The sequence below is a fragment of the Elephas maximus genome, chromosome 6, assembly GCF_024166365.1.
Source record: "Elephas maximus indicus isolate mEleMax1 chromosome 6, mEleMax1 primary haplotype, whole genome shotgun sequence".
NCBI lineage: Eukaryota > Metazoa > Chordata > Mammalia > Proboscidea > Elephantidae > Elephas > Elephas maximus.
In genome coordinates this window covers 102,175,721-102,198,457 of record NC_064824.1, presented here as the reverse complement: position 1 = coordinate 102,198,457, position 22,737 = coordinate 102,175,721, and the positions used below count along the sequence as shown (strand labels likewise).

General features: G+C 41.7%; 1 long non-coding RNA gene across 1 annotated transcript in view; it reads right to left on the bottom strand.

Moving 5' to 3' along the window:
* Positions 1-22,148, bottom strand: part of LOC126078451 (uncharacterized) — a 43,491-nt gene extending 21,343 nt beyond the window's left edge. Inside the window, exons 1-2 of the long non-coding RNA XR_007518042.1 lie at positions 22,053-22,148; positions 10,235-10,318 (exon numbers count right to left, since the gene is read on the bottom strand). This is a non-coding gene — a long non-coding RNA (uncharacterized LOC126078451). The remainder of the gene's footprint in view (positions 1-10,234; positions 10,319-22,052) is intronic.
* Positions 22,149-22,737: the final 589 nt, after the last annotated feature.

Genomic DNA, 22,737 nt, shown 5'->3' with positions numbered 1-22,737 from the left:
TTAAAGCCACCCACTGGTGGTATTTCTGTTATAGCAGCACTAGATGGCTAAGATAGAATTTGGTACTGAAAGAGTAAGGTGCTGCTCTAACAGGTACCTAAAATGCAGAAACAGTTTTGAAACTGTGAATGAGTAGAGACTGGAAGAGTTTTAAAGTGTTAATAGTAAAAGCCTAGATTGCCTTGAAGAGACTGTTGGTAGAATTATGGACATCAAAGACAATTCTGGTGAGGACTCAGAATGAAGTAAAGAAAGCTGGTACACTGGAGATGACACAGACAGTAAAAAGTAGCAGCAGAGAAACTTCAGCAACAGAACCAGGAAACCAGAATAAGACAGTGCTGGAGTCGGCCCATGGAGCAAGAGAGCTGAGTGCCTTCCAGCTGACATTTACTGGTGGAGTGGGGTACCTCCAGGCACTTATCAGTGGAGCTAAAGAGCTTTGGAACACTTGCCCCAGTGGGGCAGATGCGGGCAGAGAGCCCTGAAGGGCTGAGAGGCCAAGGAACCAGGAAGCAGAAGCTGAAGATACAAGGAACACAGGAAGCAGAGTTGCCTCAATCTCAAAAGACGGAGTCGCCACTCAGATGGATTGGAGAATGGGGCCACCCAAAGCTGAGGGAGCAGAGTTGCCATTCCAGTGTGCCTGGAAGGCACAGCTGAAGCCCAGGGTCATGGGGCCTCTAGGCAGAATTTGGGGAGTGGCCAACACCCAGATCCTGGAGGGCAGGGCCATTGTTTAAATGATCTCAGAAAACAGAGGATTATTTTCAAGGCTTGAGAGCTAACACAATGTGTTCTGCTGACGTGCTTGGTATCTGTTATGCCTTCTTTCCCTCCAATTTCTCCCATTTGTAATGGGGATACCTAGCTTGCACCTGTTCTACCATTGTACTTTGGAAGCAAATAACTTGTATTCTAGATTTCACAGATGAAGAGGAATTTTTTGGACTTTGGACTTGGAGTTGATTTAAGATTTTTGCTATGATACCACAGGGTGAATGTGTTTTATATGCAGCAAAGACATGTAGTTTTGGGGGCTAGAGGGTGGAATGTCATGGATTGAACTGTGTCCCCCAAAAATACGTGTCAACTTGGCTAGGCCATGATTACCAGTATTGTGTGATTGTCCACCATTTTGTCATCTGATGTGATTTTCCTGTACGTTGTAAATCCTATGTCTATGATGTTAATGAGGTGCAATTAGTGGCAGTTACATTAATGAGACAGGACTCAATCTATAAGATCAGGTTGCATCTTGAGCCAATCTCTTTTGATATATAAAAGAGCAGAGAGACAGGGGGGCTTCATACCACCAAGAAGTAAGAGCCAGGAGAAGAGCGCATCCTTTGGACCTGGAGTCCCATTACTGAGAAGCTCCTAGACCAAGGGAAGATTGATGACAAGGACCTTCCTCCAGAACCAACAGAGAGAGAAAGGCTTCCCCTGGAACTGGTGCCTTCTAGCTTACTAGACTGTGAGAGACTAAACTTCTGTTTGTTAAAGCTATCCCCTGCTGGTATTTCTGTTATAGCAGCACTAGATGACTAAGAAAACCACTTTGAAAGAATTTGGGTGCCAGTCCCAAAAAGAAGTCCACAATCTCTTATTTGCAATTCCAAAATGCAACAAACCGAAAACATAGCTTCTTTTTCCTAACTCATTTGGCAGCAAAACCTGACTCTATTTTTTTCGTGTGGCTGCTATGATAAATTATCGGAAACTTGGTGACTTAATACAACAGAAATTTATTCCCTCACAGTTCTGGAGCCCAGAGGTCAGAAATCAGTTTCACTGAACCCAAATCAAGGTGGTGCAGGGCCATACTTCCTCCCAAGCCTCTAGGGGAGAGTCATTTCCTTTCTTCTCCCAGCTTCTGGTGGCTACTGGCAGTCTTTGACTTGTGGCCACATCACTCTAATCTCTGCCTCCGTAGTCATAATGCCCTTTTCTCTTCTCTGCGTGTCACATCTCCCCCAGCCCTCTCTCATATACATGTAATGGCATTCAGAGCCCACCCAGAAAACCCAGCCTAATTCAAGATTCTTAATCACATCTACAAAATTCTTTTTTCTTATAAGGTAATATTTACAGGAGTCTCTGGGTAGTGCAAACGGTTAAGTATTCAGCTGCTAGCCAAAAGAGTAATAGTTCAAACCCTCCCACAGACATCTCCAAAGACAGGCCAGGCCATCTGCTTCCAATAGGTCACTGCCTTGAAAAGCCTGTAGAGCAATGCTACTCAGCGCACATGGGGGCACCACGAGTCAAAATCAATTCAACAGCAACAAACAACAACAACACGGGGAGTAGAAACTGAGGCCTTTGGAGGCTATTACATTGTCTACTACATTGACTTAAATAAAGTGGAGACTATTTATAATTTTAAATAAAAATTATGTGAATAGTGATACTCACATATGGGGTTTTAGAGTGCTGCCCCAGGCCTTAATGGGAGTGTTACATAATATGCAATGCTAGTACTGTGTTTCTTCCTAAAATCATAAAAACTTTGCATTCTGAAACATAACTGGCCCCAAAAGTTTCTGATGGGGGAAAAGATAGTCTTTTTAACAAATGGTGCTGGCATAACTGGATATCCATCTGCAAAAAAATGAAACAGGACCCATACCTCACACCATGCACAAAAACTAACTCCAAGTGGATCAAACACCTAAACATAAAGACTAAAACGATAAAGATCATGGAAGAAAAAATAGGGACAACCTTAGGAGCCCTAATACAAGGCATAAACAGAATACAAAACATTACCCAAAATGACGAAGAGAAACCCGATAACTGGGAGCTCCTAAAAATCAAACATCTATGCTCATCTAAAGACTTCACCAAAAGAGTAAAAAGACCACCTACAGACTGGGAAAGAATTTTCAGCTATGACATCTCCGACCAGCGCCTGATCTCTAAAATCTATATGATTCTGTCAAAACTCAACCACAAAAAGACAAACAACCCAATCAAGAAGTGGGCAAAGGATATGAACACACACTTCACTAAAGAAGATATTCAGGCAGCCAACAGATACATGAGAAAATGCTCTCGATCATTAGCCATTAGAGAAATGCAAATTAAAACTACGATGAGATTCCATCTCACTCCAACAAGGCTGGCATTAATCCAAAAAACACAAAATAATAAATGTTGGAGAGGCTGCGGAGAGATTGGAACTCTTATACACTGCTGGTGGGAATGTAAAATGGTACAACCACTTTGGAAATCCATCTGGCGTTATCTTAAACAGTTAGAAATAGAACTACCATACAACCCAGAAATCCCTAGAGAAATAAGAGCCTTCACACAAACAGATATATGCACACCCATGTTTATTGCAGTTCTGTTCACAATAGCAAAAAGCTGGAAGCAACCAAGATGTCCATCAACGGATGAACGGTTAAATAAATTGTGGTATATTCACACAATGGAATACTACGCATCTGTAAAGAACAGTGACGAATCTGTGAAACATTTCATAACTTGGAGGAACCTGGAAGGCATTATGCTGAGCGAAATTCGTCAGAGGCAAAAGGACAAATATTGTATAAGACCACTATTATAAGATCTTGAGAAAGAGTATAAACTGAGAAGAACACATACTTTTGTGGTTACGAGGGGGGGAGGGAGGGAGGGTGGGAGAGGGTTTTTTACTGATTAATTAGTAGATAAGAACTGCTTTAGGTGAAGGGAAGGACAATACTCAATACACGGAAGGTCAGCTCAACTGGACTAGACCAAAAGCAAAGAAGTTTCCGGGATAAACTGAAGGCTTCAAAGGTCAGTGGAGCAATGGCGGGGGTTTGGGGACCAGGGTTTAAGGGGACTTCTAGGTCAACTGGCAAAATAATTCTATTATGAAAACATTCTGCATCCCACTTTGAAATGTGGCGTCTGGGGTCTTAAATGCTAACAAGCAGCCAACTAAGATGCATCAATTGGTCTCAACCCACCTGGAGCAAAGGAGAATGAGAACACCAAGGTCACACAATAACTAAGAGCCCAAGAGACAGAAAGGGCCACGTGAACCAGAGACCTACATCATCCTGAGACCAGAAGAACTAGTTGGTGCCCGGCCACAATCGATGACTGCCCTGACAGGGAGCACAACAGAGAACCCCTGAGGGAGCAGGAGATCAGTGGGATGCAGACCCCAAATTCTCATAAAAAGACCAGACGTAATGGTCTGACTGAGACTAGAGGAATCCCGGCGGTCACGGTCCCCAAACCTTCTGTTGGCACAGGACAGGAACCATTCCCGAAGACAACTCATCAGACATGAAAGGGACTGGACAGTGGGTAGGAGAGAGATGCTGATGAAGAGTGAGCTAATTATATCAGGTGGACTCTTGAGACTGTGTTGGCATCTCCTGTCTGGAGGGGGAATGGGAGGATAGAGAGAGTGGGAAGCTGGCAAAATTGTCAGGAAAGGAGAGACTGGAAGGGCTGACTCATTAGGGGGAGAGCAAGTGGGAGTACAGAGTAAGGTGTATATAAACTTATATGTGACAGTCTGACTTGATTTGTGAACGTTCACTTGAAGCTCAATAAAATAGGAAAAAAAAAAAGTTTCTGATGAAAAAATGTGTGGACCTGTTTCAAGCCCACTATCAGAGGAACGACATAAAGTAGATTGGTTCTGAATTGCCCTGCCTTAGGAGCACCAGTCCTTGCCATCTGCCTAGCACTTTATAGCCTGCAAAGCCCATTCACATACACCATCTCAGCCAACCTCCACATCAACCCTGTAAGGCAAGCGGTGCAAATATCATTATCCCTCTTTTAGAGACAGGGAACTCCAGGGGTTGAGTGTCTTGCCAGGGTCCCAGAGTCCGTCAGTAGCAAGGACCAGAATCAGAATCTGTGACCCTGGTTCTCAATCCAGTGCCTCCAGCTCATCAAAGCTGCCTCCCCAGAGAGAAGCACTCTGAAAAGAATTCGTGTTAAAGCATAGATTTGAATATTTTTACTGGTGAAAATTAGATATAGCACTTTGAATCCTTTCAAGTGATAAAAAGAGATAGGCCCTGAGCCAAGATTAAACAAAGGAGACAGGAATGGTACAAGAAAATATTGTCTAAGAACTAAAGGCAGCTAGTGAAGGCTGTGTGCTTATTGACCTGCCTTTTGGTTACTCTGTATCCTCTGTCTTTCTAATTATGCATTGCTTAGTTTTGGAATTCTGAGCAAAAAACCTGCATTCATGTAGGAATTCGCATCATGTTACAAGCAAGTTGAGGATAATGATACTTCCTTTGCAGAGTTATCATGAGAATTAAATGAAACAAAGTATGCGAAGTACTTAACAAGGAGCCTTGTTAATAAGCACAGGCCACCTTCCTCCTCTCTGCCCCACCCCCACCCCACCCCACCCCACAATCCCAGGTCAAGGAACCAACCTCACAAAGTTGAGTCTTCTGAGACTACCTATCTCAACATGCCCAACTCCTAGGCTGCTAAGTCGTGTGGAATCGACCAGCCCTACCTCCCCAGCAGTACCGCCAAGCACACTGTTCAATTTGGAATCTGCATGTGTCCTGTCATCGTAAGGAAGGAGCCAAAGTACAATTCTCTCTATTTGCCCCTACCCTCCTGTACTTTCATGCCCACACTGTTCCTTGCTTCCTCTCTCTCACTACGCTTTCCTCTCCACTCCCTGTCCCGTGTTTCCACCATCCTCTGAAGCTCCTCTGCAAGGGCAATAACTTCGTTCTAGCGCCTCGCATAGCACCCCCTCCCTCTCAGGTTCTAGCTGAGTCCTAGCTCTCCCTGGTGATGCTGAACAGGTTGTAGTGAACGTTCCAAACTAAGGCAGACTAGGAAGAAAGGCCTGGTGATCTGCTTCTGAAAATCAGCCAAAGAAAGCCCTATGGATGACAATGGTCCAGTTCACACCCAATGGTGGGAATGATGCAGGACTGGGCAGCATTTTGTTCCATTGTGCATGGGGTTGTCATGGGTTGGAGGCTGACTCCCTGGCAGCTAACAACATCCTCTCCTTGGAGGATCTGGCTCCCTCTATGATACTTTTTGAAAGGAGGCTGCTCACTCTAAGTTTAGAAGGCAAATCTACATTCTCCTGGTTCCCCAACATTGATTCCAATCGATTACTTCCCTACCTTAGTTTCAGAGACTTCCAAATATCTGAGGAAAATATCAGGAGCTTCATAAATGATGGAAATAAAAAGGTAGAGTGGATAAAACACGGTCAGATGACAGGTGTCTTAAATGAGGAGCGAGTTTTATATGGTATTGTCAGATTTCCTCTTTCCTTTGAGCCCTGAATTATCCTTTAATTACGATGTGTAAAATCCAATCAGCCTTAGCCTCAAATTTCCGTGATCGCCTCACCTCTAATCTGCACTTCCATTCCACCTAAGTCACTCACTTCAGTAGTGTCACCCAGGGCCTTGTCATCACCTGCAAATGCTTCACCTCTGAAATCTCGACCACCAATATCCAGAATTCTCCTTTCCTTCCAGTTTTCTCATATCTACCTTCCAGTTACCTATGCTCATTCTTGAGCTCTCTACCTTATTGGAGTTGATCAACCTCTTGTTAGCTTCACTTTTCTCCTGGTCCAGCCTCCCAGCTTCCAGCCTATGGTGGATCACCTGCTGTACTGTATTACCTGCACACCTCACTTCCTTGCACACCTGTTCTTCTAACTACTTTGTGCATGAGCACCAAAACTCCCACTCTGGATCATTCCCTCAAGCTAGCTCCTCCACCCACCACCTGGGCTGCTAACCTCTGTTGAAGAAAATCACACAACCTTGCAAATTTTTTACCACTCAGTTTTCACGTTCTTCAAACTCAGCTTTGCCCTGTACCACTGGGCAATTCTCCTGTCTTGATCCACTCCCTCACCCATTCTGTAAGCAATTACTCCAAAGCTTTAATAGTCTCCTTAAATTCTCAGATGCTCAAATCTCTTCACTCTCAGCAAGAGGCTTTATCTCTTACTTCACCGAAAAAAATAAAAAATAAAGCAATCACAATCTAGCTCAACATGCCGACTACAAAGTTACCTGTATTTACCACTACCTCCCGCCTCAGAAAATGAATCATCCTACCTCTGGTTTAAGGGCACTCCTTCCACCTATGCTTTTGACTCCAATCCCCTGCTTGCACCGTCACTAATACTTTCCATCATTCCCTACGTAATGGCTCCTTCTCTCAGCCTACAAACATTCTCTAATGCCTTCCATTAAAAATAAATCTCACTTTCACTACTGTCCTTTCTCTTGCTTTCGCTTCACAGCTAAGCTTCTTGAAAAAGCTTCTACACTCTTCATTCTCTACCTCTACTTCCTTGCCTCTCAGCACTTTTCAACCCACTATAGTAGGAATTTGTCCAACTAATGCCACCAGTAACCTTCATATTGCCAATCCCAATGGATACTTTCCTGTCCTTATCTTGCTGAACCTCTCGGCTATATTTGACACTATTGATTTACCTCTCTTTCATTTGTGAAACTCTCTACTCCCTAGCTTTCTATGGAAATATAAATTTGAGAGTAGTCACCATTTGTTGTTGTTGTTGCTGCTGCGGTCATATTGGCCCCTGGCTCATGGCAACCCCATACACAATGAAACCAAGAGAGGCTAGTCCTGCACCATCCCCATGATCCATAGAGTTTTCATTGGCTGATATTCATAGACAGATCACCAGGCCTTTCTTCCTAGTCTATCTTAATCTGGAAGCTCTGATGAAGCCTGTTCAGCATCGTAGCAACATGCAAGCCGTCACTGGTGGCTGAGCATGTGGTGCACTGGCCAAGAACCCAACCTGAGTCTCCCTCATAGATGGTGAGAATTATACCACTGAACCATTTAGATGGTCATAAAGGACCAGTGATAAAAGTAGATGAGCTCACTATCAATAGTATATAAAGGATGAAAAACTATCAGGGCTGAGGAATCTTGCACTTTAGAGAGCACAATCTGACCCTTTTTGTTTGTTTACTCCCCTCCCCCTTCTTCCCCTTCCCTCTCCCCACCTCCCCCCAACTTCTCACAGAGAGAGAAGACTTCCAGGGCCTAAAGGATACCAAGTATACCAACCTGAAACCCAAAACTGCCCCATGACCAAGATACCAGTATAACATGCCCAAACGGCCCCAAGCCTTCCAAGCCTTGTGAAGTTCTCTTGTCCAGGTCCTGAAGGTAGGCTGAATCACCAGAGTGCTCACATCTAGACCTGAGGGGTATCAGGAGGCAGCTGTTTGTAGCAGTATGGGAAGAGCTTGGATATATGGGTTGGAGCGACCACAGACTTGTCCCTTATAGGAAACAGCCAGGTTTGAGAAGAAAATGGGGGAAACCATGACTGCTTCTCCCCATGTTGCTCAGTCTTGCTATTAAAATATTTCCTTTGTCTCCAAACTGATCGTTCATATCCTTTTCACTAACATGAAACCAGAATAATTTCTACGTAATTCAGAACATTATTGCAATATGGAACTCTGAGGAGTAGGAAAATTCTAAATTCAAACCCTGAATCCCGGGTTAGTATGAAGCTATAATTTTCAAGGTAAGAGAATAAAATATATATTACCGTATATTTATATAAATATATATTATGTATTATAATATATTACCTTATATTTATATAAATAACACGTCTTCTACGTTTGTTTGCTAACTGCGCCCTTCCCGCAGGAGGTATTTTCATAAGTATGCTATGCTAATTTTTTTATAGCATGTGAAATAGCTGACTTATGAAAATACCTCCTGGGGGGTATTTTGCACAGCTGGCAAACAAATATAGAAGGTGCGCATAATTTGTGCAAAAATATGGTACTTAATCCTTTGTTAGCTTGATTTATAAATTTTAAATATGTGGACATACAGTATGTAGCTTCCATTTGCACTGTTGCCCTGGGTCCCACAAACGTTAAGAGCAGGTCTATGTAGGAGCTTATTGTTGTTGTGTGCTGTCAAGTCGATTCTGACTCATAGCAACCCTATGTGATATAGTAGAACTGCCCCCATACGGTTTCCAAGTCTGTAAACTTTATGGGAAAAGATCATCATGTCTTTTCTCCCATGGAGTAGATGGTGGGTTCCAACCACCGGCCAATTGGTCACCAGCCGAGCACTCAGCCATTGTACCACTAGGGCTCTTTAGCATTTGTATTTACCAAGAACAGCAACTAGCTTTCACCTTAGATGCCATCTCCAGACAATCCACAGAATCCGCAGAGAACTGAGTTGAAATTCAGCAGGGAAGAATTCCTTGAGCGACTAGTGATGTCTGCCCAGGGCACACATAATACCTTTCCTAACTTAGTCACATCTCTTTATGGCATGTAAGAGAAAATCGAGGTCAAGAGCAGTTAAGATACTTTCTCATTCTAGTGAGGGCAGGGATAGGACCAGGACTGAGGCCCTCTGACGCCTGGTCAGGGCATTTGTTCTTGCAATGTTGGATGTGGGACAAGCTCATCCTCAGAAGGCATGAGGAAGGAGCTTCTCACCAGGCTCCCCACAGAGCTACCAGGCCTGTTTTCAAAGACAGAATATAATAGAATGGAATGACCAATTCAAAAAGATGTCATGTGAGAAAAATGCAGTAACAAGGGGTTTTCTAACAAAAGCAATAATGTTCTGAATTATGTAGAAATTATTCTGGTTTAATGTTAATGAAAAGAATATGAACAATCAGTTTGGAGACAAAGGAAAAGTTTTAACACCAAAGCTGAGTCGTCTGAGGAATGTAAATGGGGATAGACTAGGTAGGTCTTTTAAATGGGCTACTTTAAGAGGAAATACATAACACTAATACTTAATGTTACTCCTCAGTCACAGAAGATAAAGACATTAGATGAGCAAAAGGGAACTTCTGGCTTGGTCTGGAATCTGTATGGTTGACTAGTGTATGGCCTTGGGTAAGACAAGGCACTTAATTACTCTATATTTCAGCTTCTTCATTTGTAATCCAGTTGACCAGTTCCATCAAGTTGAGTACAACTCATGGAGACCCCATGTGTGCCAGATAGAACTGTGTTCCATAGAGTTTCAATGGCAGATTTTCCAGAAGTAGGCCACTAAGCCTTTCTTTCAAGGTGCCTCTGGGTGGATTCCAGACTCCAACCTTTCAATTAGCAGCCAACCACATTAACCTTTGCACCACAGGGACTCCATAGTGTAAAGAACCTAAAAATGTTGGCACTAAACAGGTAAGCTAATTATAGGTACATAGAAAAATTCCAGTACTCACCCTGGCACCACTTAACACAGGGTCTAGCTTCTCCGTAACAACCTGTTTCGCCCTCAAGTCAGACCAGCCATTCCCCTTTCATCTCTAGGGTGAGAAAAACAACCAGGAGTTTAGAATGCAAATACTTTTTCCAAACCCTTTGAGCCAATGATTCCCCTTGGGGAAAACCATCTTAAGGTAAATTACCATCCTAAGAGAAATTCAAAGATACACGTGCAAATATTTTTGTAACAGAAGTTAAAACCAAAGTCTCAACTGAGACAAAAAGACACGATAGTTGGTGCATTCCAAAGGAGGTATGAATGCAAATGCTGAAAGCTGGTTATATTAATTCTCTTACAACCCCTGACTCACATCAATGATATAAAAGGGTTGAAAAAGAGCAGAGAGAAAGAGGGTTTTTAGAGAGAATTTCTGGGGAGAATATTGTGCTGTGGAGCCCTCTGTCCCATCAAAGGGGGGAAAACACTTCCCGCTTAACTTCAAACCCTGGGAGGCGTCTCAAAGGGCCACTTAAAAAACTTGATATGTGCCATCTGCAGTTGAGAAGCACAAGACGCTGGTTCTTCGCTTACATTTGAGAAAGTTGTAGGCACAGGCAGCAGGATAGAGGGTTTAGTCTGGGAAGTAACGCAGTGAACCCCAGGAACCAGCTGCAGAGCTCTGAGCAGAACTGTTTGCCTGGGATCATGTTAAAAGGTATCCTACCGAAGTTTACCTGGGTGGCAATGATAGAACCCCAACAAAGAAAGTCTGTGTGGGCCACTGCTCCGCAGATTCTCTTTCTAGCTCAATGTTTCCCAAACTGTGTTCTGCAAACCACTAATGACACATAATGCATGTTCGTGCATTAAATCCTTTTTCAGAAAAGAAACACCTTGAAATTTAACTTCGGATTTTTCATACTCTTTTGACCATACATAATGGTTTAAAAAAAAAAAAAAAAACCCCTATTAGCTGTGTAAGTAACTAGTGTTCTGGGGAACCCTATTAGGGAGGTATCATTTTGGTTAATAGCTTACCAAGGCAGTAATGATTTCAGTTAGAAGGTTATTTTTAGCACACTGTAGGAACTTGACGGGCCTGGGAGACCACTCTATTCTTTTCAGCAAGTCGTCCTGACATATATCTTACTTCTTTGCCAATTAATAGAAAACAGGAGAAATTGCCTACTGCTGTCCAACCATTTAGACAAAGACAGCTAAAATGAAGCAAAACTAGGCATTGAAGTCAGTGGGCTTTTAAAAATAAAGTTATAGCTTGGAGAGTTTCTCTAGACTTTATTACTTCACACATGAGTACTTTATCATTTTGAGAGTGATTTCTCCACTATGTCTCTGGCAGATGCCACCATTTATCTTGTCCAAAAGTCCAAAGTTGGATTGCCTTAAATGAACCCTGTAACTGCTAGAAACCTAACATCACAGGCAGGAAGAGCAAGTTATGTAACAGGAAGGAAAATGAGTATTTATCTAACCCTATAAATTCAGGCACAGGGATCTCCCTTTTCCTTAAAGTTGCCTGGAAATGATGAATCCCTAACTCCCTTCCTGTCCGAAAACTCCAGGAAGCCATCTCGAAGTCCAGAGCACCTGCAGAAGATGAAAAGCCTTCAGAAGCTCTAACACAGAGAGAGGGATCTGTAGTGTGCCTAGGGTATCAAGGGTACCTGATAGGTCCTTTTCTCTTTGCCAAACAGACAATTTCCCACTGGGATTCCACTCAGTAGACTAGTGTCCTCTGCAGGAATTATGTATCACTTGGTACTTCATCACACACATCTACAACTTTTACCCTTCTGAATATACCACTGTACTTCTCCTGATCACAAAAGGACCAAGCCTAGTATTGCCTGATATAGGGAAAGGCTCTGGTTTGGGTTTTTTGGTTTTTTGTTTGTTTTTGCAGGGAGGGAGGCATAATTTCAACATATAGCGCTTAAAACTTTCTTCTTATACATGTGCAATATTTATTTCATCCAGTTTTATGTTTCTTGAACACTAATCTCTTCAAACACTGGCTTTATCTCCATGTTTTCACTTGTGAAACTGAGCAGTGAAAGTCCCAAGTGCTAAGCATTAGCAGATAAACGCTTACATCCAGAGGGAATCAGAGACACTTACAAGACCAGCTGGAAACCATTTTATAAATGTGTGGGAAGTGTCTCCTTTTATAATCTGTATTTCCTTTTAGAGCTGCATGACTGATAGTGGCAAGAACTTTGTGGTTAAAACACAGTAAATGGGCAATAGAATACTGTGACCAAAGGGGAAGGGGGAGATGTTAGAAAAAACACTAAAGGTATAAATAATTTATTGAGGAGGTCATTCAATGTGAGCTACTAAGTCACCCAGGGTGATTACAATCATTCGTGATTTATGGACCCATATTACAAATCATCATTCTTCCTTCCTCCCAAATGGGCTCTGAATGAATGACAGCCCAGGCAGTTCCTCTTGGTTAATTCAGAGGTTTGGTAATTTTCCTAATGGAAAAAAATCGAATTCATAAAAAATGTTTACTGACTACCTGGCAGAGAGCCTGAGACCATATTCAGAATGTGATACAACTGTCAGTATCTGATCCAAGGATACAGATGATACTACTGAAGAGAATCAAATGGAAACAATCTAAAATGAATGCCACAGAGGAACTTACCTTATGCAACCTTAATGTCTGAGAATACTACCAGGTAAGCCAACCCTAAAGTCACAGAACCAAAAGGCTCAAAGATCAAAATGATCTGCTCAAATCACATGGTTTATTAAATCAATTTAAAACACACGGGAAGAAGAAAAGGGAAAGAGATGGGGTAAGTTAACACAATGGGGATAGGAGTAAGCAGATGGAAGGACTACCTGAGTCCTGGGACAGGCAAGGTTCATAAGACCTGCCTCTCTTTTGCTCTGTCACATCTACCTTTCCCCCTGATGGTGTGGTTATGAGGACCAGAGATGGGGTTGCAGCAAAAGGGCCCACAGAAGATGCCCGGGGCCAATGATACACACTTGCTCTATCAGAGAGATGCAAAGGCAAGTTCATCTGACCAAAGCTGTAGCTTGCCAACTAGCCTGCTGAGCAGCTTTGGGTTACATGAATTTCTTGGGCACAGGCATGTGGGGCTAGAATGGACCAAATGAATATTACCAATGGGTGGGCAATTGGAATGACAAAGCTTCAGCCCAGAGATGGCATGATCATGACTCAATTTTTCCATCCCTTTTTATGTATAAGTAACATTCTTCTTTTTCCCATCATATATGTCATTTATTCTATCTTTAACATGTTTAACAGATTACTAACTTATTGTCTATAAATAACACATCTTATGAATTCTGCCTGTCTCACAAGGTACTTCCTTACTCATTATCTGTACTTAACATCCCAAGAGCTTTGCCTGTATCTCATAAGCTTCTAGCTTACTTTCTGTCTATATTCAGCATTTCTTATGAGCTTCATTCTTCCCATTTGCTTTCTTGTCTTCTGTAGCAGAATTGAATATTCTAAAGCAGTACAGCAAATGTACCTCACATTCGGATTTGCTCTTAAGCCTTTCAACAGAACCCACAGAGAACATCATAAGAAAGAGGCACTCAGCATGTCTTCAAGATTTCTCTCATATTTTACAAACTTAGATTTCTCCTAAAAGAGCACAAATAATTACCTTAAGGGTATTTTGATGATTAGTCTTGGGCACTTGACCTGAAACAGAGAACACTGACATCCTATGAAATCCCTGGGACCATGTACTGTTTCTGCTCCATTTTGAAGTCATTTAATTGAGCATGTGCAGAAGACAATCCTTGGCCTGATTGTCTTCCAAAAAATGCATTTAGTATAAATCACCCATGTAGGTAGAAAAGGAGCTTGGGAACATCAATCCACCGAGACAAGATACAGAATTAACAGAAATAGAATCTAGCTAAGCTAATGCTCTCAGCAGTTCTTGCCCTGGGATGCCAGAAACCGAGTCATTCCAGTGCTGCGTCTGCACAACAGAGACCCAGTCAGAGCATTCTCTGCCACCGTCTCCTGTTTATGGTCTTCAGTGCAAGAAGGACAGGAGAATCTACCAGAATAAAAGGAAGGTAAGGATGACCTCTGGCCTATCTCAAAAGGGTCCCCCAAAGCTTAGATTGTTCCACAGCGTGAGTCCGCACCCAGGTTTTGAAGGGTCAAATCCCAGCTCCTTAATACTTACTTACTTAAGATCTCTGAGCCTCAGTTTCTTTATTTGTTAATTGATGATAATAATAATACCACCTCCAAGGGCTGACGCGAGGATTAGATGACATGATTTGCACGTAGGCATAGCACACTACGTGTAGCACATGCTACTCAAGCGGTGGTTACAGTCACTGTTATTATAATGTTGTAGTTGATGCTATTATTATTAGCAAGACCAGGTTTAGAGTAAGAATTATATTAATTTAGGAGAAAATTCCCAAAATGCCTCTCTACCTACTGGCTAATGCCCAGAATTCCTTCAGTGAAACAAAGCCTTTTATTTTAGAATTGAAGAAGGGTCTTAAAATAAGATAGCTCCCAGGAGTTGCAACACATTGATTTCAATTCATACAAAGGTTTAAACGGCTGTTGTAAATTCCTTTTCTGGGTGGAAGTTTTGAAAGGGATAGGATAAGGAATAGAAGATATCCGAAAGAGAAGGAAGACAGAATGGAATTTGATTCCAGACTCCACCACTGGCGGTGTGACCTTTTTTACCTTTCTGAATCTCAATGTCCTTTGTAAAATGGGGCTAATTATGATACCTAATTCCTAGGGCTCTTGTAAGGATTCAAAAAGATACAGCATATCAAGCATATTGGCTGACACATGCTAAGTTTTCACCAAGGATTGATTTCCCTTCCCTGGCATTTATACTCTGCCTGGAACAGGCCCTGTTTTCTCACTCTGGCCTCTCCCTCATGGCTAGTGTGGGCTTTCGTATAGATCATGTGCAGAAAAGATCTAGAGGCTTTTAGGACTGGACTTCTGTATAAAAGAAATAGCAAATGGAAGCTATATCTTGATAAAGCAAATTAGCTGAGAACATCCAGAAAACAGCTAAAATAAGTCACTAGCCCCTGGATGAAATGCTAGACTGGGAGATTTCTTCAGTTTCTCCAGCCTTGGGTGACCTTCCCAAGCCTAAGATCCTCTGCCTGGTCTGTGGAATTCACCAGAGGGCTGGTGAGCAGGTGGAGCTGGGAGTTCTGCTCCTCTCTTTGTCTGGAGCCCTGAGCCTACCCTGAGCCTCTGGGTCTTCCTCAAGAACCTGGGCAAGGCTGAGTCACTGTACTTCAACACACCCCCAAGATGCTTGAGGCCATCCCCAAGCTCCCAGGGCTAAGCCAGAAGTATGGAGGAAGATGGATAGCGGGAGTTATCACGACTCCTGCACAGATAAGGTTTCCAGTTTCACCACTTTCTCACCCCTCCTGCTCATATTTCCCAGGAAAGAGAGAAAGTGCTTCATGGGTTTTGTGCACTGAGGTTTTTCTAGTAGCTCAGATTTAAAAAGAGGATCAACTGTACAGTCAGAATTCCAAAATTGGGTACAGGAAGTGAGAAGAAACCAAGAGAATCATCTAGTCAACAAAGTTCTCTGTACAGAATAATGAAAATAACTACTACTTAATACAGTGCTCACTCTGCGCCTCAGAGTGTTCCAAGGGCTTAATTCATTTAATCCTTACAATAGCCCTACAAGGTAGTTGATTGCCTTTTCTCCATTTTACCACTGAGGAACAGAGATGTTAAGTAACTTGCCAAAGGTTGGATCATCTCATTTAATCCTCACAGTAACCCCATATGGAACGGTTATAACCTCTGTTTTATAGATGAGTTAACTGGAGTTTGGAGACATTGAATGACTTGTCCAGGGTCCCACAGCTAGTAGGAGGAACAATAAAGACACTATTTCACAAAGAGAGAAGCTACTGAATAAGTTCAAAGAACATCTTTGCCATCCATTAACATAAAGCATAGGCTCTGATGGTTAATAATGAATAGGCATTAAACAGTTTTTGTAATGTCTACTTCAAGGGATCTTCATTTTTGTGGTTTATGGACATCAGAGCATATTTAAACAAAAACAGTCTATTTGAGAATACTGATGTTTCATGCTGTGCTTTTTTTAAAAAAATTATTATTCAGTAAAACCCAGTCTGTCCATGCTGTATCAGACCATGGTTTTATTTTCTTTTTATTACCTTTACCCAGATGTGAAAAACATTAGGTAATGAAGTCTACCGCTCATGTCAGGGAGAGAGGGGACTCAATTATTCCTTGGAATGATTCCACTACAACCCTCTCTGCTTCCTCTGTCATCCAAAATCCATCCCAGCTGAAGTAAATGGAATCAGTTTTCTTACTGCTTAAAAATAGAGCAACTTCTTTGATTTCCACAGTTTTGATGATTTTTTTCTTTCATTTTGTAAGTGGTATTTGGTAGAACTCACTCGTCAGGCATGCTCTAGCTTCTCTGGTGACTTCCTCAAGAGTGGTGAGTTGATGATATTTTTGGTTTGGGGTTTGAGGGAGAGGAAGTTCAGGGAGGAAACAATGAAACTGTCCATGATTTCATTCTAAATCATGTGTACAATTTACGTCGACTGTAAAAAGAAAGAACTTAAATGTAAGGAGGTCAGCCAGGCCTGGCTCTTATGTAGAAGTCTGAGGTAACCCTCACCGGAAGATGTGGTTTGCAGAAGAAAATGCTCTGCCTGATTGATGACAAAGAGGAACTTCATTCTGAAAAGTGAAGGGGGATGTTGTTTGGGATGGGGATTTTCTTGGAATTTTTTCACAGGACCCAGCAAAATGTCTCAGATCCTGAGTATCTATTGCTTCCCTTTTGTGACTCCAAATCTATGCTGAGCCCTGTTCTAACTACCCAAACAGCAGGTAATGCTAACATAGCCCCACCAAGTCCAGCACCTAAGCCTGTGAGGAGACCTTATTCCCAGTGTTTTATGACCATTGCACAGAACTACAGATTAGGAACCAGAAGCCCTGGAAAACCACTCTGACCTTGGAGTCCAAGAAGAAATGTGAGATCAATAAATGGTCTCTGTCCTTCCAAACTCTTTTGCTTCTACTTTCTTTCCCTAGGCATTCTTCCTTGTCCCTCTTTTTTATTCTACCTTCTTTGTGCTTCCCTTCCTGAGAAAAGGCTTTCTTCTTCTATTCCTTGTCTCTGTTTCAGTCAAGCGAAAGAGCATTTGCCTAAGGGTGGGCCCCGTACAGATTGCAGAAGTAGATTTGACAAACCCCTTGCCCTCAGTGGGGAGATATGGCAAATACAAGGGTAATACTTAAGGGACAATCAGGGCCACCACTGGTCCATTCGATGCTTTGTGAGAATGCAGGTGATTACTGGCATGTAGAGAGAAGCATGGGTTGGATTTCAGCCCCCGCACTCAACTCCTCAAGCAGATACCCTTGAGCAGAACACAAAATGCACAGCTGTGTAGGACAACCTTCAAAAGTACAGCTCAATGTTTGTTGTTGTTAGGTGCTGTTCAGTCAGTTCCAGCAAAACGAAATGCTGCCCAGTCCTGCACCATCCTCACAATAGTTGTTGTCCTTGAGCCCACTGTTGCAACCACTGTGTCAATCCATCTCATTGAGGGTCTTCTTCTTTTTTGGTGACCCTGTACTTTACCAAGCATGATGTCCTTCTCCTGGGACTGGCCCCTTCTGATAACATGTCCAAAATACATCAGACAAAGTCTCCCCGTCCTCATTTCTAAGGAGCATTCTGGCTGTACTTCTTCCTAGACAGATTTCTTCATTCTTTTGGCAGTCCATGGTATATTCAATATTCTTTGCCAACACCACAATTCAAAGGCATCGATTCTTTTTCAGCCTTCCTTATTCATTGTCCAGGTTTTACATGCATATGAAGAGATTGAAAACACCATGGCTTGAGTCAGGTGCACCTTAGTCTTCAAGGTAACATCTTTGCTTTTTAACACTTTAAACAGGTCCTTTGCAGCAGATTTGCCTGATGCAATACATCGTTTGATTTTTCAACTGCTGCTTCCATGGGTGTTGATTGTGAATCTAAGTAAAATGAAATCCTTGACCACTTCAATCTTTTCTCCATTTATCATGATGTTCCTTATTGGTCCAGTTATGAGGATTTTTGTTTTCTTTCTGTTGAGGTGTAATCCATACTGAAGGCTGTGGCCTTTGATCTTTATCAATAAGTGCTTCAATTCAATTCAACAGCCCAATGTAATCCATTGCAAATAGGCATGGTACCAAAACTGTCTGGCATACCAACAAGAACAGGAAGAAATAAATATTGGCTAGTTTTGTTAGGAATGCTTTGTGTAGAACATGGGGCGTAGACTAGTAGGATAAGCTTAGAAGAGTATCACCATTCTGAATGGGGAAGGGCCTTCCCAAAAAAGAAAACTGCATAAGCAGAGACATGCAGGTGAGGATAAGAAGGAGAAAAACATCAGTTCTTATTAAGGATCAAATTGTGTCCCCCTAAAATATGTGTTGGAATCCTAACCCCTATACCTGTGGCTGTAACCCTGTTTGGAAATAGAATTTTTACTTTTATGTTAATTAGATTATACCCTGAGTAGGATGGGTCCTAAATCTAATCACTTCTGAGTTATAAACAGAGCGTGCATACAAGGGGGGCAGAGGGGGTGGATAGATACCCTGTGAGAATCATCTACAAGCCAAGGAACCAAGGAAACACCTTTGACTATCCACAAGGAAGTTATCGACACAGCTAGGATGCAAATTTGGACTTTCAGTCTCCAGAACCGTAAGAAAAATAAGTCTCTGTTCTTTAAAGACACCTACTTGTGGTATTTGTGTTACAGCAGCACTAGGAAACCAAGACACTTCCCATGCTTCTTCAGCCCTTTTTCCCCCCATTTGCTCTTACATGCCTTCATTTTGAATATCTCCTCAGGTTCCTCAGTTTTGTTAATCCATCTTTTTTCCCTAGATCCGCTTAATAAAGCATGTGCAGACACTGTTTGCATGAGGAAGCCTGTTCTGATTCTGTCAGTACTAAACTTCCTCAGTGGTAAATTAACCACTCCTGTCTCCATAGTTACTAACCCAGATTGTGTCATAAGCTTCAGACACAGAGTAAAAATAAAGATACTTGAGGCCACATAAACATCAGACTTTATGAGCCTCTGAGGTAACTTAGCCTTAGGCTTCAGCTCTAGCAGCTCAGTTATGGAGCCTAATTTTTCATTATTCTCTTATTCTTTTGTCTCTCTGTGTAACTAGCGTTAAGGGAAACGGTTGAAGTATAAGAGACATCAGTACCGATCTACTCATAATCAGTTGATAAACAGAAATAAGATTGACTTAAGTATATCAATGACTCATTTATCTGCCACCAGCCTGAACAATTTTTTTTCAAATGTAATTTTATTTTCAAATCCCAGCTCTAGTTAGCACACTAACAGATGAAAACATAGCAGGTTGCCAGCATATTTGTATGTTTGTTTCCTTCCCAGCCCAACACAAATAAGCTAACAATTATGGAAACAAAGAAGATTGTTCAACATCTTTCTCAATACACAAATCCTTTCTATAATACCCCTGAAGGACTATTATCTAATCTCTTCTGGAAGGGTATCAATGATAGAGAATTTACAACCTTGGGGGCCACCCCTTCCATCGTTGGGAAGCTCTTACTGGTTTTTAAAATTAAAATCTTTTTATTGCATTTACAGCCCTCTGGTTTCCTGATACCCACTGATTCTAGCTTTGCCTTCCACTAGAGCATAGAATGTCTTATATAATTAAAAGAGCACTAAACGCAAATCGAGAGACCTGCATTCTCGTTTCGACTTTGCTATTTAATGCCGTGCTACATTGGGCAAAATGAAGCCTCAGTTTCTTCATTTATAAAATAACTGCATGGTCTACATCATAAGGCCAACATAAAACACAAATTAAATTAAAATTCTGAAGGGGCTTTGAAAATTGTGAGATCCTGTCTCAGTTACCTAGTGCTGCTACAATAGAAATACCACAGGTGAACGACTCTAACAAAGAGAAATTTATTCTCTCACAGTCTAGGAGGCTATAAGTCCAAATTCAGGGTGCCACATCCAGGGGAAGGCTTTCTATATTGATTCTAGGGAGAAGTCCTTCTCATCAATCTTTCCCTGATCTAGGAGCTTCTCAGGTGCAGACAAAATGGTGACAATCACACAATACTGGGAAGCATTGCCTAGCCAAGCTGACACACATTTTCGGGGGGACACACTACAATACACAATGTAAGGTCCTATCATTACTCATACGAGAGGCTGAACACAGTACAATTCTATTCATGCCACCTCATATTGCATGGGTGCTTCTCATAGCCTCTTCAGACTGTTGCTTTATATTAAATTTAAGGTCAAGTAATATCTCTGTCTTTTTCACATGGGCTGATATCAAACCAAGTCTACCTTTTCCTGAACTCATTTGATTTTAGGGTTAACATCAATGAATAATTTTATGTTTATACCTGTTGAATTAATCTCTACTGAAGTTAATCTTACAGATTTCAGCTCACTGTCAAAGAATAGAGTGCTATTCTATTATTTTTCAGCTACTTCAACTGACCTTTGTGTCTGGAATGGGACTTTCTTTAGCAGTGTGTGATAGACTTCTGAGAAGTTCCAAAAAGTTTAGTAAACAAAAACACTTGGAGAAAGATTCATGCACCACAGAGGAAATCTCCCTAACCAAGGTCTCATAACTAGCATTCCTGTGGTGAGAAAAGATTGTTTTAATAAGATTTTATTATTAAGATGATTGATCTAGTAAAGTATTTTTAACATTAATAGATACTTCCGTTTCTAGACAGTTGCAAACATAATTGCAATTCCAAAGTTTCAAAAACATTTCTCTATGTTCTGAGCATTTCACACGGAATTTTATAAATTAAACCACTTTTTCAATAGAATAACACCTAAAAAATTCAAATTATCCATCACGTAAAACAGTAGTGATAACTTTTTCCAAAGGAGAAGCCAGTTAGTGAGTCCAAGAGCATTGATGGAGAGTGTTGAGGGACATCAAAAAAAAAAAAAAATGCTAATTTATCCTTGGCCTCTCCAAAGGGAGTTAGAGGAGGCCAAGCAGATGGGACATGGTGCCCCTCACGTCTAATGGGCAAGGATTAGTCACAGTTCCTTTGGTTGCAAGTAACATAACCTTAGTGCAGAGTGGCTTAAGCAAAAAAGATAATTTAATGGTTTATATAACAACTGAAAAATCCAGAGGTTAGTTTCATCAATTCCACTCCTGAGTATAACCCCGGATATTATGAAAATGTCTATGGCAGCATTTTTTGTGGTAGCAGATAGCTTGAGTCAACCTAACAGCCACAGTCATGGTCAGATCAATGAATTACATACAGTAATATGATTATAACTTTAAAACACAATATTGCTTCTAAGAAAGTGGAAGGGGAGAAAAAAGGAAGAAACAGTGAAATCTATCATAAAATGCCATTTATTTATAATAAAAACACATACCTACAAAATGATACTAATATATGTTCGTGGATATAATATATAAACACGTTTAAGTGGGCGCCTGTCTGCGGGGGGAGGAGAATGGGGGGGAGGATGGGGGGGATGAAGGGGAATAATAACTTTTAAATATGAGAGGCATCTTGCATAGACCAATAGTGCCAAGAATTGAGAAATACGATTAATTCAACTCCATATACCTATGGGACAAGAATTAAAAAAAAAAAAAAAGTTCCCCGATCTTTTTTTCCCATCAAACAATGTAATCATGAATCAGGCGATTTCCTTCAACTCACGTCTCTCTCTCGGTTGGCTTCATTCTCTGGTAAGTGCTCTCCATGTAGTGAGGTAATGAAGATCTTGGAAAACAGCAGATTCGTTGCTGTTTAGAGCTCCTGATTTCAAAAGAAGAAAGACTCTTCCTTCCAATGTTCCTATCCCTGTCTGGGCAAGGATTCTGCTTGGGTCATGTGCCCTTCCTGGACCAATCACTGTGCCCTGGAGACAAGTTATTCTCATTGGCCAGCCTGCTCATTTGCCTACTATAGGGTCACTATGAGTTAGAATCCATCCTACAGCAATGGGTTTGGTTGTTTGGTGATGGGGGAAGCAAGGCCCCTTGACTGACAGCCCCAGGAGTGGATACCACTACAGCAAAGCACATCCAGCACAATTCTGAAACCAAATAATCCCTCCCCTCCCTAAACCAACACCCTTTGCTGCCAAGGAGTCAATTCCAACTCATTGCGACCCTAGATAGAGGACAGAGTCGAACTGCCTCATGGGGTTTCCAAGGAGCAGCTGGTGGATTAGAACTGTCGACCTTTTGGTTAGCAGCCATATCTCTTAAACACTGTGTCACCAGAGCTTCAATTTTTCTTCTGGCAAAAATTTTATAATTAATTGGCTGAACTGTAGGATTTGGGAAATAACTTCATTTTTTGTCTCCCATTCTTATGCTTCAAACCTGCTGTGCCAGAT